This window comes from Canis lupus, chromosome 29, assembly GCF_003254725.2.
Source record: "Canis lupus dingo isolate Sandy chromosome 29, ASM325472v2, whole genome shotgun sequence".
NCBI lineage: Eukaryota > Metazoa > Chordata > Mammalia > Carnivora > Canidae > Canis > Canis lupus.
Window position 1 is genome coordinate 39,046,461 of NC_064271.1, and position 13,536 is coordinate 39,059,996.

The window sequence follows — 13,536 nt, forward strand, 5'->3', positions numbered from 1 at the left end:
ACTCAGTCCCCACTCCTAAGACGCAGGCTCCACCCTGGATGTGGCAGGTCAAGCACTTTGGGTCCCATTTACCCTTGTTCCAGTTTCCTTATACAGTGAAGTCTGCGGGAGACCAGAGTGTACTGCCCTCGCCCATCAGTGACTTCCAGCAAGGGTGCCAAGGCAGTGCAGTGGCTTTTCAACAAATGGGACGGGTACCACCACCAAATTGCACCACATGCAATACAACACGATTGGACACCTTCCAAAGTCGACTCAACACGGAACATCAATCTAATGTTGCAAATATAAGGCATGTTGCAAATCATACATCTGATAAGGGACTTGCATCCGGAACGTACATAGAGAACCCCTACAACTCAATAATAAAGGACAACTAACCCAACTTAAAAACGGGCAGAGGATTTGGATAGGGATCACTCCAAGGCAGTTCCTCGAAAGATCAACACAGACAGTTACCAAATCACCCAGCAGTTCCACACCTAGGGACATACCAGGACAAGTGAAAATACGTAAATACGTGTCCTACAAACCTCGTACATACGTGTTCCCAGCAGCATCGTTTATAACAGCCAAAAAGTGGAAATGACACACGTGTCTGTGAACTGGTGAGTGGGGAAATCAGACGTGGCGCATCCACGCCGCAGCAGCTCACTTGACGATAAAAAAGAACGAAGTGTTGATACGGATAGAACATGGAAGAAACGTGAAAACAGTCATGCGGAGTGAAAGAAGCCAGGGACAAGGGGCCACGTGCTGTGTGGTTCTGTTTCTGTGAAGTGTCCAGACGAGGGAAATCTCTAGATAGACTGTCTTGGTTGGGGTGTGACAGGTGCAACTGCCATGGGTGTGCGGTTTTGGGGGTGGGGGGTAGCGTGGGTGAAGAAAATGTTCTAGGACTGATGGTCACACAACTCTGAATGTACTAAAACACAGAGTTGTCACCTGGTGGCTGAGTTGTAGGGGATGTGAATCCCACCTTCATAAAGGTCGTGTCTCTAACCCGTGCGGGTCCCCTAGGAAGAGGGCGGCCAGCAGGCGCTCTGCGACTGGACCAGCACACAGCTGCCCCGTCGGGCCTCCGGGCCACCTGCCTCTGTTTCCCCGGAGTCCGCAGTGTACACTGGACACTCGGAAAACCGGGTTCTCACAGCTTTCACCCGCCACCCCTCCCCGGGCCAGGTCCCTGGCGCCTCCCTCCCGGCGCTGCCGCTGTCCCCGGGGCTCCGCACGGGCCTGGGAGCCCGTCCATCCCGCGGCCTGTCCGCGCCCTCGGCCCGGCAGCGGCTTCGGGCCACAGCTGACGGGGTTTGGGACTTTCTTTTTTTTAAGATTTATTTATTTATTTATTTATTTATTTATTTATTTATTTATTTATTTATTTATTCATTCATTCATTCATTCATTCATTCGTTCATTCGACCCAGAGAGACAGGCCAAGACCCAGGCCAAGGAGGAGCAGGCGCCCTGCGGGGAGCCCGACGTGGGACTCGATCCCGGGACCCTGGGGTCACCCTGGGCCCAAGGCGGCGCTAACCGCTGAGCCACCGGGCGGCCCCCAAGTCCTTAGTTGCAGTAGGGTCCTGCCGCGCCTTGTAGACGCCCAGGAAGCTGGCACACCTTCCCTCCGGACGGGCGAGGAAATACCCGCCAGTCCGAGCGACTGGCTCTGTCTAATGACGTTTCAGTCCCAGAGGGGGTGCCCCGGCAGCCTGTGCCCCAGGGGGGGACACTCGGCCTCCCCACCCCGGAGGGAGGGGGGCGGGCAGCCCTACGGAGACCCCCCGGGAGAGGGGGGCGGGCGGTGGCGGGATCCCCCTACCTGGGGCCTGAGGACGCAGGGGTCCCACTGGGCCCAAGGTCGTCCGGGCCACACAGAGGCCCCAGGCCCGGCCGCCGTCCCTCCCCGGGGGCCCCCACCTGGACGGAGAAGCTGAGCTCCCCGCTCAGGAGCAGAGGCCGCAGTGCTGGAGGCCACCGCCCCCGCTCCTGCCTCTGGCCTCCTTTCTTGTGGGGTCGCCAGCCAACCCCAGGGGGACCTGGAGGGGGACTCCCGGCGTCCGGGCGGCCTTGGGACACTGGCCGCGCCCTCAGGCCAAGCGCACACCCTGGAGGACATGGTACTGGCTAACAGTATGGGTCATGGGAGAGGCCAAGGATGGCGCTCAGTCCTCTGGTTCGGGGCACCCCCCGTTGTCACCGCCGTGAAGGAGGTGGGAGAGCGAGGAAGGTGCCCCCCAAGACCCGCGGCCAGGCCGGTGCTGGTGCAGGCCTCCTTCGCTAGGAAGGGGCTCTTGCCTCGACGGGCTTTTCTTCTAAGCAGTGGCTTCTGCAGGGTTCAGAAAGTTACAGGAGTCCTTGTTTCTGGCCAATCCGTCAGCCTTTATGAAGTATACACTCTGCCCCGGGACAGAATTTAACCTAAAATAAGCGTAAAATACGTGATGGAAACTTCAGCTCTTAGCCACATGTGGTCAGACGGCACAGCTTGCTAAAATGTCACCTTACTTACGGATCGGACTGTATTTACTCTGAGTAGAGGCTTAACACATAACTACTCGATCTTTCTCCCACTCGCCCTCCACGTCCCCCCCACCCCCGGGACTGGAAACACAGGGAGAGGAAGAGGATGCCAAGCCGAGGCCAAATCACGCGTGGAGTTTAAGCGTATGCCTTTGTTTGTCATCTTGCAAAGGCCTCGCTCGCCTCCCAGACCCATTCCCTAGCAGGGCTTGCTCGCTTTCCCACTTCCCAGACGGCAAAGGGGTCCGTGCCTCTTCTCCCTCCGTCTCCCCGGTTTTCAAGCTTGTCCCTCCACTGGCCTTCATCAGCTCCCCCTTCAGCCTCCCTTGAGTGAAATCACATCTCAAAGTGGAGATTAGATCCTTACGTGGGCACATGGGCAAGAGTCCCAGCTGCTCAGAAGGGTTCTAGCAGATTTCTCAGATCACCCGTGACGTCAGCTGTGGCTGTAGGAACACAGCCCTGCGGGGTGCCATGTAGGCCTGAGCGCATGGAGTAGTACGTCCGTGTAAGGCATGTGTACTGCACAAGGCGCTGCTATGCGAGGTGACAGTCCCACGGCATGAAGCCCAAAGAGGGATCAGACCGGGGAATTCGATGAAGCCAAGGCGCCCAGGCCCCCTTTCCCTCTCTGTCCTGCCAGCGCAGTTCATGGCTTCCTCCCCGTGGCTGCTGCGGCTCCAGCCACTGCACCCACATTCCAGACATTAATTTGTTAAAAATGGGGAAGGGGCAGGTGGATTTCTCTCGGGAGAGATGGTTTGAGGACTCTGAAGAACATTTGCCTCTTTCTGTCCAACTTAGCATTCTTATTTCAGGATTTCTTTTTTCCCTGCTGGACCGGCTCTGCCATCTTGCTGGCCTCCGTCACTAATGATCCATTACACGTCCCACCTTGAATTCCCACGTCTGTCTCATGGGCCAGACCTGAGTCCTCGGCCACACCTTGCTGCCAGGGAGGCTGGAGAGTCCAGCCTTCTAGCTAAGTGCAACCCCCTCCTGGTGGAAATCTAGGGGCTGTGACTAGGACAGGCCAGAGATGGAAGAGCGGCGAGCAGCAGCAGCGTTTGCACAAGGACACAGGTACGTCCATTGATTCCACCTCCTTTAACTTGTCGTTTTGCCTCTCCTGCTGTCTGGGCTCGGTCCTGAATCCTCTCCCACTTGGTCCCGAATCCTTTCCCTCTTGGCCCCAAATCCTCTCCCACTTGGTCCTGAATCCTTTCCCTTTTGGTCCCAAATCCTTTCTCTCTTGGTCCCGAATCCTTTCCCACTTGGTCCCGAATCCTCTCCCACTTGGTCCCGAATTCTTTCCCACTTGGCCCCGAATCCTCTCCCACTTGTTCCTGAATCTTTTTCCACTTGGTCCTGAATCCTTTCCCTTTTGGTCCCAAATCCTTTCCCTCTTGGTCCTGAATCCTTCCCCACGTGATCCTGAATCCTTTCCCACTTGGTCATCATGACAACATTCTCCTCTCCCCACGGAAGTCCTGGAAAGAAAAAGCTCACTTGGCTCTACTTTCTCACTTCCTTTTCCCTTTTGCCCATTTTCCTCGGGCTTCTGTTCCCGTCTCCCCACTAAACCTGCCAGTGCCCTCCTTCTAAACCAATTCAGATTGGCTGCGTCCTGCACAAAGCAAATATTTGGTAAATGACTGCTGAATTATTCAGTTTGTTGGCTGTTTTCTCCACGATCCTTTCTTAGGATAGTGCCATTTTCTACTCATCCTAATTGCAAAAATAATATTTTAGTTCCGTTAAGAACCGTTAGGTTCTTTTGACCTGTTTATGAAAACATAGTCCTCGGGTATCACTTCGTTTCTGTGCAAAAAATGCACTGTAACCGCCAAAACATTCACCCAACAGCACACTTTCGGAAATGACCTTTTTATAGGTGTGAGTCTGTTTATTCACTTCTCCCCTCCATTGAATGGAGAAAAGAAATGGGATGTTTATTGCTAAGAACAGCAGACTTCCCTTAGATTGTTTCTAAAGCACAGCAGAGTCAGTGGCAAGAAGTTTCCCTGTCTAACTCGTAACGGAAAACCATCCGTTTTGAAATCCCCAAGGGAAAAAACACCCAGAAGATCCTCGATAATACATCTTCCTCTGTTGTTGGACTTTCCATCTTTCCTCAAAACATGGACCTGGCAATTTTCAAGTCCAATTTTTGTCCTGACTCAGGAAGAGCATCGTGTCCCAAATGTATTCTCGGCCCTCTACGACCTCCGCCCGAATTGCATAAGGCTCCTCTCCGGGGATCAGGGGCTGGGACTTTAAAGCCCCGGTGGTTAGGGACTGCGGGCAGGATGTAGTTATACTGCCCCGTTGTGGCAGATTCTGTTCCAGTTCAAATGCTGCCTCATTTTTTTTCCTGTCCTGCTTCTTCCAGAAACCAACCTACTAATAAGGAGCAGTTTCTGGGGATCCCTGGGTGACTCAGTGGTTTAGTGCCTGCCTTCAGCCCAGGGCGTGATCCTGAAGACCTGGGATCGAGTCCCGTGTCGGGCTCCCTGCACGGAGCCTGCTTCTGCCTCTCTCTCTCTCTCTCATGAATAAATAAATAAAACCCTTAGAAAAAAAAAAGGAGCAGTTTCTGAGCAAGGACATTATAAAACATTAAGGGGTGCCGGTGGGCTTTAGGGGACCCAAACCTTTCCTTTTACCCCTTCCTCCCAGGTTTTGTGTGTGTGTGTGTGTGGTGGTGGGGGGGGCATCAGTGAAGGTAACAATTTTGCGAAGTGACCCTTATGTGCCATAGCTGAAGAGCATCTCCTTCAGGGAAGAAAGACCCCCCGCCCCCCAAGAAGGTGGTCAGCTTGTAATCAGCTGGAGTCCGCCTGGCCCTGCCGAATTGTGAACAGAGCCTGTGAGTTTGGGATCCATAAGCTAAGTCTGGCCCTCACACAGGATGTGTTTGGCTGATACACTAGTTTTTTGTTTGTGTTTGGTTTGAAGTTTTAAAAAGAAATATTTAAAAGGAAGATTTCATGTAAAAAAAAAAAAAGAAATCTCGACTTCTGGCTTCTTGATGTTCTCTTTCTGAGTTGCAGCAACTGGTTGGACCTGAGCGGTGTGTTCACCTTTGGATGGAGTTGGCCCCGGCCTCTGTCGCCGTCCTCAGCACGCCTCCCTGTGACGCAGTCAGGTTCTAACACACGGAACCTATCCACAGAACAGCACCCAGATCAAGAAACAGAAGATACCCTCACACCGGGGGTCCCCCTCACGTCCCTGTTCAGTCATCATCCTCACTTCTCTCAGCAGAGATTAGATGCACCTGCATTTATACTTGATACAAATGGGGCCCTAGAGTAGGTATGATTCCTGTCCAGCGGTTTCTATTCGACATTGTATTTATGAGATCCACGCGCATCATTGCACGCAGCAGTAGGTCGTTCTTTTTCACGACCACATAATATTCCATTGTGTGAATTCCCCACCATTTATTTATCTGTTCTTGATTAATGGACGTTTAGGGAACTTTCCAGTGTTAGGTCTTGAGCACAGTATGGCTTACTGAAATTCTAGTACACGTTAAAAAAGAGATTAACATTGCCTCTCTCTCTCTGTGTCTCTCATGAATAAATAAATAAAATCTTTAAAAAAAAAAAGAATTTACTGATAAGTATAGTACAAAAATTAAAAAAAAAAGAGATTAACACGTGTCAAAATGGCATTCGAGGAAAGGAAGAGTTATCAGAAAAGAGGTAAATGTAGCCTGATTTTCAGATTATGTCATTTTCTATCCGCAAAACTCAAGAGAATCAATTCAAACCATCATCATTAATAACAGAATTTAGTAGAGTCAAGACAAAAAAAAAAGAGTAAAGACAAAGAGAAAGCCGAGGAGAGCTGGATGGGGAAGGGCGCAGGAAGAAGACCTGGCAAAGGGAGGAAAAGCAAGGAGAGAAGCCAGTGGCTGCGCCCTGTAAGCACCAAGCTCTGAGCTCCCGCGTGAGGGAGGCCTGACTCAGCAACCGTTGACGCTCTTGGGGGATCATTTCCTGAGTGCGTTTTATGAGCCAAGAATCGTTTTATGGACTTTTTGGTGAGTGTGGGGCATTTCTGACTTGCTAACCTGGGACTCAGAGGCTGTGAACAAACATCTCCATCCCCAGGGCCCAGGGGCTCTTCGTGCGCTCACTCGCACACCTGCGGCTCCAGTTGTGCAACGGTGGTTGAATGAGGAATCGGGGTTAAAGGTGACGGATATGTAGGGGTTGGTTATTTGGTTTGGCTTTGTTTGCTTTTGTTTTGTTTCATTTTTTTTTTTTTTTTGTCTCCTTACAGAGGGTTTTCAGCTCGGAAACCTAACTATATTTCTTGAGGCCCTTGGTGGGCTCACGGCAAGGAGTTGTGCCAGGAGGTGAAGACATTGAGAGGAACGCTGGGGGCTCTGGGGGCTCTCCACTATTTCAGGGCACGAGTCTGACGTGGCAGGAGTCAGAGAGGAGATAATAGCCTCCTCCTCCTCCGTGGAACCCAGCACTGCTCTGGGTCCCCCGAGCCGCGGAAACTCATGGTGCCTCAATGGGTTCAGCCTTGCTATGAACATCGGCGTTCTTGTGAGCCCCCCAGTGACCTCTGGGGGCTGCAGGCTTGATACCTGGGAGCCAGGGAAGAAAAGCGGGGAGACACCGGACGCTTGCCCCCGGGGACGATCTGATTTGGAAAATCCTACAAGCCCTGCCCTTTTGGACTCCCTGCTGTCCATGTGGGATTGCTCACGGTGCTGCTCACCTTTGAAGGGCATGACTGTTGTGACATGACCTTGGGACACAGGGACCAGCAGTGCGGGGCAGAGAGAGGACAATCCAAGCTGGCTAAAGTGCTTTGTGAAGCACGAAACAACTCTGATGAGGCAGCAGCCGGCTTCCATAACCTAGGAGTTGGGCCTCCTGTGGGGGCTCAGTGGTGGAGCGTCTGCCCTAGGCCCAGGTCGTGACCCCGGGGTCCTGGGATCGAGCCCCGCATCAGGCTCCCTGTAGGGAACCTGCTTCTCCCTCTGCCTGTGTCTCTGCCTCCCTCTCTCTCTGTGTGTCTCTCATGAATAAATAGACAAAATCTTTAAAAAGAAGAAGAAGAAGAAGAAGAAGAAGAAGAAGAAGAAGAAGAAGAAGAAGAAGAAGAACGTAGGCTTCTTCTCTGCTTGAGAATAGGTGGCTGCCAATGTCCTATCTCGAACCGCCTGCAGCGAACTCCCCCGATGCCTGCAGGGGCCGCGTGGCGGCAGCACAAAGGCCGTGACTTTCCAGCAACCCGGACAACGGGGACTCAAACTGGGGCTGAGTAATTTGAGAAATGAATACAACGTGCTGGAGCTCGCATTCCTCCTGGGTGGAGCCACTTATACATACGCTGCTACTTTTCATTTTCATTCCGTAGAGGTCGAAGCATAAGCCCTGCATCATTTCTATTCGGGGAACTTACTCCTTGTGTTCTTTGGAAACATTCCTTGTAGTGTTTTCATAAACTCTAAACATCTCTCACTGATTTGTTCCTAATTACAAAAGTGGTCTGTGCCAATTATGGAGAAATACAAAAAGATAAAAGCATCCAGAGGAAAATGAATCTTTCGCAACACGATCTCTAATACCTACCCATATTATTTGTGCACAGTGTGTGACTGATCCGCGACGTGGGGCATGTACGTTGTTTTCTTCTTATAATTACTGTTGAGATCAGCTGCACATTTTACATTCTTTAAAAATAAATCCTAGAAGTGGATTTGCTGGGTCAAAGTTTACCTTCATTTTTAAGCCCTTACTGCGTTTTCCTCAATTGCTCTCCCTGAGGTTGCCTCAACGAAGTGTCCCAGCAGCAGCGTCCGAGCACGCCTGTTTGCTGCCCCCTTCTCGAGGTCTGGTACCGCCGTTTCTAAATGCCATGACCGAAGCAGGTGGCACTAGGCTGTCACCTGGATGACTTAGGACGGCCACCTGCTCTCCGTGCTCCAGTCAGTTGCCCGTTCTGTGCCGCACAGGCTTCTCCTGCCACGTGAGTGTCATCACACCCCCTCCCTTCTCAGAACCCTGTCCCGCCACCCACAGCCCACAGAGTGGGCTTGCATGTCCCCAGGGCCTACGAGGGCCTTCCTGCCCATCCCGCATACCTCTTTGGGGTCTTCTCTATCATCTCACCATGCACCCTGACCTCAGATGGGGAGCTCATTTGCACCTTTAGACGGAGTCATTCATACCCCTTCCCCTATCTCTGTGCTTCCCCCTCTCTCTGCCTTCCAGTCTCCGCACAAAGTGATGGAATCGGGTTGGGACACCCCCTCCCTCTCGGCCAAGCTGCCTTGTCGCCCATCAGTGGGGAGCCGTCGGGCCTCTTCACATCTGAGCGGTTCAGACGGGTGTCTGGCCTTAGACGACCCCATCCCCTAGAGGACCTGCTTGCACCCTGGGCCAAGCGGGCCCCTAAATCCGGCTGCTTTTGGGACCCTAATTGATGGCACATTCAGGGACCCTGATGCCAGCCATATCCCAGCCATTTCTTCAGATGTTACCCGCCCCACGCTTTCCCCTCTCCTCTGGTGGCCTTCAGAAACCCCGGAGGCCTTCCCACCGGGTCCTCAGATCTCCTAGTCTTTCTTGTGTTTTCCATCTTTGTTTCTCCGTGCTGCGTTCCCACCGTGCCCAGCTGCCCGTTTGCCAGTTCCCTCTTCAGCCACGTCTATAACTTACTATTACATCTCTGTACTGAGCTACTCGTGTCGCTTACTGCAGTTTTTAATGAAAGAAATCTTATTTGGCTCTTTTTCAGTTCTGCCCCATGACCGTTTATTTTTAATTTTTATTTTCTTAAAGATGCATTTACTTCGGGGGGGGGGGGGACACAAGCAAGGGGAGGGACAGAGGGAGAGAGAATCTCAAGCCGACTCCCCAAGGAGCGCAGAGCCTGGTGTGGGGCTCGACCTCACCACCCTGAGATCGTGACCTGAGCCAAAATCAAGAGTTGGACGCTTAACCACTGAGCCACCCAGGCGCCCCTGCCCTATTACTTTTCTTTCTTTCTTTTTTTTTTTAAAAGATTTTATTTATTTATTCATGAGACATGCAGAGAGAGAGAGAGAGAGAGAGAGAGAGAGGGGCAGAGACACGGGCAGAGGGAGAAGCAGGCTCCATGTAGGGAGCCCGACGTGGGACTCGATCCTGGGCCTCCAGGGCTGGGCTGAAGGCGGTGCTAAACCGCTGAGCCACCCAGGCTGCCCTTACTTTTCTTTTTTTTTTTTTTTTTTTTTTTTTTTAATTTTTTTTTTTTTTTAATTTTTATTTATTTATGATAGTCACAGAGAGAGAGAGAGAGAGGCAGAGACACAGGCAGAGGGAGAAGCAGGCTCCATGCACCGGGAGCCTGATGTGGGATTCGATCCTGGGTCTCCAGGATCGCGCCCTGGGCCAAAGGCAGGCGCCAAACCGCTGCGCCACCCAGGGATCCCTGCCCTTACTTTTCGAATGTAATTTCCAGGTCCCTGTTAAAACTTATAGGCCTGTGTTTTATTTCTACAAATATAATCAGTGTAGCTGTTTTATAGTTTGCATATGATAATCGGTAGGTCTTTGTGTGTCTATTTGTGCTGTCTGGCCTTTCTGCTCTTTTTAACTTACGGTTTCTGGTTTCTGAGTGTGTCTGGTTGTCTTCCGCTGGGTGCTGATCGTTGTATTGGGAGCGCTGTAGTAATAACGAGGACCCCTAGGTGAGGACATATGCATTCTGGGAGCATTTTCATTTATTTTTGTTGGGTGCCTGGGGTATTACTAGTCCAGTGCTCCCTTCATCCAAGTTCAAGTCTTGAGTTTTCCTCACCCACCTGGGCAGGGTAAACCTGGGCTGTGGGTCCCTGCAAGATTTTCTTTCAACTCAACTTATTCTGAGGCCCTTTGGGGTCCCAGCATTAAAAAAAGATGTTTTAACACAGTACATATTTTTGGTGGATTCTAGGTTTTGACTTTTGTCTTCTTGAGCCTGGAAATCCACCTGCTTGGTTTTCAACTGCCCCCTCCCCCCTTTTTTTTTGTATCAGCAAGTACCCTCAGGACAAAGACAGCTTTGAGTTCTGGGCTTCTGGGTTCTGATCCTCACCTTGACTCAACCTCAGCAATTACTCCCTTGTTTGTTCTTTGATGATTTTTTTTTTTTTGTTATTTCACCCAGTTCTTTGACTTGTCCTCAGCGGGTACATCGGTCCTAATTACCTCAGCTTTCATACCAGAAGTGGTCATCTTTATTCCTTGTTCTGCTTGGGCCTAACAGTGCCAAAGGATAGAACTCGAATTCAGCTCTGTTGTGGCTCAGATATGAAAAGATCTGTCTGAACGGTATAGGGGAGCTCCCAGACCAAGGAAGGAGAGAACGAAGCCGGATGGCAGGGGGTGTGCAGGGTCTCCCTCCAGCTGTCGTGCCTCTCAAGCAGTTCCCCAGGCCGCAGGCAGATGGCGTCCCCATCTCCACTCCGTGGCTCTCAGGTACCCACAGGGCTGGACGCCGGGCTCCACTTCCCAGAACGCACTTCCAGGAGGCCCTCGGGTCAGGAGCCCAGCCCGGGGCCCTTCCCTGTAGGAAGGACATTTCCCAGCGTGGGGTGTGCCCTCCCAGGCCCCCAGGCCCAGCCTCACTTCCTTCCTAACAGCCCGTGAGCAAACCTAGACCAAGGTGGGGCAAGGGGAGAGGAAAGGACACACAGGCTCTAGCTGCCCATTTTGGGGAGCCCAGACCAGACCCAGAGTTTCTCACCCAGGGTCAAGCAGGTCAAGGGAAGTCTTCCTGGGCAGGCTTGCTCTGGTTTTGGCATCGCGCCACGGCTGGTGTTGTGGACTAAATAAACACCTCCTCCCCGTCCCCGCGACCTCGTCCTGACCTCTGGAGCCTGCGAGTACGTTACCATGTGCCAAAGGGGACTTGCTGTTGACTAGGGAGGTTGCCCTAGATTATTTGGGTGGCCCCGACATCGTGCCCAAAGCCCTTTATAAGCGGGAGGCAGGAGGGTCAGAGGGACAGAGAGACATGATGACAGAAACAGAGGTTAGTGTAAATCAAGGAAGGGGACGTGAGACAAAGAATGCAGGTGGCCCCGAGAAGTCGCCAAAATGGGTTCTCCCCTAGAGCCCCCAGAAGAACTACAACCCTGCCAGCACCCCGATTTTAGGACTTCCGACGTCCAGACTGTAAGACAATAAATCCGTGTCGTTTGAAGCCATTAGGTTGGCGGTGATTTGTTGCAGCAGCCAGAGAAGGCTAATCCAGGTGAGCCCTCACCTTAAGCCACCGCTTCCCCCGCTTCCAACTATTGCACTTGGTGCAAACTGTTTGCAGACGCCGGGACCCTAGGGCTCCAGGGCGGCAGGACCCAGTGTCCCCGGCCCCACACCAACCAGGCCCTCTCCCTGCGCCCCGCTGCGCGAAATTCAGTTTGCATTTCATCTATTTACATGAATTTGAAGCTGTGACAATTAAAAAGGTACAGTGCTCTCGGCCTCGGGTTCAAGGGGGACTGACAGCTCCACCAGCCATCTCAGCCAGCCCGCAAGGCTTGGATGTCCACGAGATAAGCAAGGCCTGGAGCAAGAGGACATGGCCGAGGTCATTCTTTAGCTAAGTAATGAATTATTCGGAGGGAGGCTGGAGGAGCACTCACCCCCAGCCGAAGAGGCTGTGGAGGGAAACCCTCGGAAGCCCTGGGCCCCGACGCTCAGGTCTCGCCCCGTCCCCCCTGCTCTGAGGCCCCAAATTGATGTCACTTGTCCGTCCTCTGGGCGAGGCTAGTCTTGGGGACCAGCCTGGGCTCCGGGTGGGCTTTCTCTGCCCACCAGGTGTTCACTTGGCTCAAGCCAAGGGCGACTTCCGTCTGGGCAGCGCACTGCCCGGCTCTGCTGTGGGCTATGGGGTCGGCTCATCTTGGTTCTCACCAGGGACCCTCCAGAGCCGCCTTGTGTGTGTGCAAAGCTCAGGTTTCCTCTTTGCCCTGTGGGAGCCAAAGAAGACCTGGAGACGTGAGAGGCCTGGCTCTGACCTCCTCTGCTAAACCACCCACAGTGCCTTTCTTCCTTTCTGGTGGCCATGCTGTGTTGATGTGGGGTATTCCTTGGGATTGGTTCCTCCTACAGTTATGTGGAATGTTCTGGGCCCACGACCCTCCGCTCCCAGATCTCCAAGACTCTCTGGGATTTATTCCTAACTCCCTCTTCCACTCAGATTCAACGTGGAGACAAGGGCAAAGACGTGAAGGCAACACTAGCATTTCAATTCTCTTGCTTTTTACTTTCCCATCCCTTCCAGGGCTTTCTTTCCAGACCACAAAAGGATCTTCTTCTTCCCGGTCTCCGGGTTCCAAATACTCTCTAGGGCAGAGCTGGCAACTAGGGTTTGTGTGGCAAATCTGGTGACAGTTTATTTTGTAAATGAAGTTGCATTGGGCCACAACCACACCTGTTTGCCCCCCAAGGGCAGGGCTGAGGAGTGGAGACAAGGACTATCTGGCCCTTTCTGGAGAAGGCTTGCCACCCCCGCTCGAGGCTCGGAGTCCTCGGGGTTTGGCACTGGATCCTCAAATGAGGCTTTGTGAATCCAGACAAATCTACCCCAACTCCTGCCCTTCTTGCTTTGTTCTTGCCATTGAAGCCGAGACACTTGGAACCCGAGGTCCTGAACAGAACTGTTCTCAGAGGGGAGCTTTGGGACTTCGCCTCCCGAGCTCCGAAGCCTGGTCTGATTTTACCAACGAGAAGAAGGCCTCAACTAGTATTTCAGCAGGTCTCCTCTCGCTTGATCTCTCGGCTCCTGCTGGCTGCCTGGCTGGCCCCATCCCCAGGTGGGCGTCCAACTGGGACTGTGCACCACCCCCCCCCCCGGGCGATGGAGGCAGCGGTTTTTCCAGAGGGGATCCAAGAGACCCTGGCTCCTAGGGAGCTGAGGGGGGGCCAGGTCACCAAATGCAGGAATCCTTGAGTGTCTGAACTAGGGGAAGATGCCGGGGACTTCTTCACGCCTCCACTTCCATAACGAAGG

General features: G+C 52.7%; 2 long non-coding RNA genes across 5 annotated transcripts in view; one reads left to right on the forward strand and one right to left on the reverse strand.

Annotated features, from left to right (window-relative positions):
- Window positions 1-2,099: 2,099 nt before the first annotated feature.
- LOC118352791 (uncharacterized) lies at window positions 2,100-8,253 on the forward strand. Its single transcript, XR_007407073.1, has 2 exons — window positions 2,100-3,606; window positions 5,577-8,253. It is a non-coding gene; the product is annotated as an uncharacterized LOC118352791 (long non-coding RNA).
- Window positions 8,254-9,748: 1,495 nt separating this feature from the next.
- Window positions 9,749-13,536, reverse strand: part of LOC112650772 (uncharacterized) — a 36,130-nt gene continuing 32,342 nt past the window's right edge. For all 4 annotated transcript variants that reach the window (XR_004810537.2, XR_003130428.3, XR_004810538.2 and 1 more), the window contains one exon: window positions 9,749-13,521. This is a non-coding gene — a long non-coding RNA (uncharacterized LOC112650772). The remainder of the gene's footprint in view (window positions 13,522-13,536) is intronic.